The sequence below is a fragment of the Diaphorina citri genome, unplaced genomic scaffold (assembly GCF_000475195.1).
Source record: "Diaphorina citri unplaced genomic scaffold, Diaci psyllid genome assembly version 1.1 scaffold1064, whole genome shotgun sequence".
In the NCBI taxonomy this organism is placed as follows: Eukaryota; Metazoa; Arthropoda; class Insecta; order Hemiptera; family Psyllidae; genus Diaphorina; species Diaphorina citri.
Window position 1 is genome coordinate 35,802 of NW_007378493.1, and position 1,835 is coordinate 37,636.

Sequence of the window (1,835 nt, forward strand, 5' to 3'; positions counted from 1 at the left end):
ATCCATGTAGGTAATAATAATAATAATAATAATAGTGCTTATTTATACTGCTCGCATAGGACTGAAAAGTCCCTTTACTCCAGCAGTAGGCTACCGGAAGCATAGTAAGTATCTTCGTAGAAAAGCAAGGGTTAAAGAACCTAGTAAAGTTCATTAAGGATACCTACCTACCTCGGAAGCATAGTAAGTATCTTCGTAGAAAAGCAAGGGTTAAAGAACCTAGTAAAGTTCATTAAGGATACCTACTGGACACAGAATAACTCACAATTGCCTCCAATTCACCTAGGTCACTATCACGACACATTAAAGAGATCATTAATTATTACCATTCCAGAGGTTTTCTGTTCTACATTAAAGTCTTTATAATTCTATTTCTCCTAACCTAGGTCACTATCACGACACATTAAAGAGATCATTAATTATTACCATTCCAGAGGTTTTCTGTTCTACATTAAAGTCTTTATAATTAAATTTATTTTACTGCTCGAATTCCATGACGATAACCATCCTAAGGTTCGTCCCATCATTTTTCATGCGAGAAAAAAAGTGAAACAAAGGCTTAGTTTATGTAGGTAGTTAGGTACCTAATGTTTATGTAATTATCCACCTACCTAACCTGTATTATGCTCTACCGGTCTTCTTCCTAACCTTTTCCTATAGGGTCGGCGTTTAGGTATACCTACCGGTAATATTCATCCGGGAATTCAGCTAAAATTCTAAAAAGCTGACCAAAAACGGGCCCTACTTTCGTATTTTATGACCATAAAAAGAGTAAAAAATGGAATAAAAAAATAGGTACTTTGATAGAAAAAAATTGTGCTGAAAGGTATCTTTACTACACTTGAATGTTTGCTTCGCTTTGAATAATACCTACCTACCTACCTCGGAAGCATAGTAGGTAAGTATCTTCGTAGAAAAGCAAGGGTTAAAGTAGGTACCTAGTAAAGTTCATTAAGGATACCTACTGGACACAGAATTGCCTCCAATTCATGTAGGTACCAACCTATGTAGATATTTCTCCTACCTAGGTCACTATTACGACACATTAAAGAGATCATTAATAAAATTACCATTCCAGAGGTTTTCTGTTCTACATTAAAGTCTTTATAATTAAATTTATTTTACTGCTCGCATTCCATGACGATAACCATCCTAAGGTTCGTCCCACCATTTTTCATGCGAGAAAAAAAGTGAAACAAAGGCTTAGTTTATGTAGGTAGTTAGGTACCTAATGTTTATGTAATTATCCACCTACCAGAGAGAGAGAGAGAGAGGAGGAGGAGAAGAAGGAGAGAGATATTAAAGAGAGAAAACTCATGCAGACAAGTAACCCAATTAATATACGTAGGAAACTTTGTATTTACGTAAATAGGCAGGGCCCATGAAATTTCAACGCCCTTGTGTGCGGAGGGGAAGTATCTAGTGAAGTTATAGTAAAAACGGGTATGCTATGAATATAATAAAATTATATTAGTTATCTAACTTACCTTTAATGTTTTAAAATTTTTAATCTTCCATGACATTTCCTGGCTTCCGGTATCGGGCTTTTTCTCGATTTTCTCGCTCCCTTTTGGACTCATATGCTCCTGTAGGGCCGGGCCTAGTTGGCCTACGCTTAAATGTGGCCCTGTACGGGATGAAATATCTTCATCGCCCATTCATACATAGTTATCCTTTATTCACCCCGGGGTCCCCGGGTGGAAAAATTGAGACCATAACTTCCACCGCGCCAAAGTTTTCCTCGTGAATTTTGCAACTAACCTACCTATGTATATGCCTGCAAAAAGTTTGCATGGAAACTAAAATAACGAGAACAGTAAACTGTAAACCCGTCT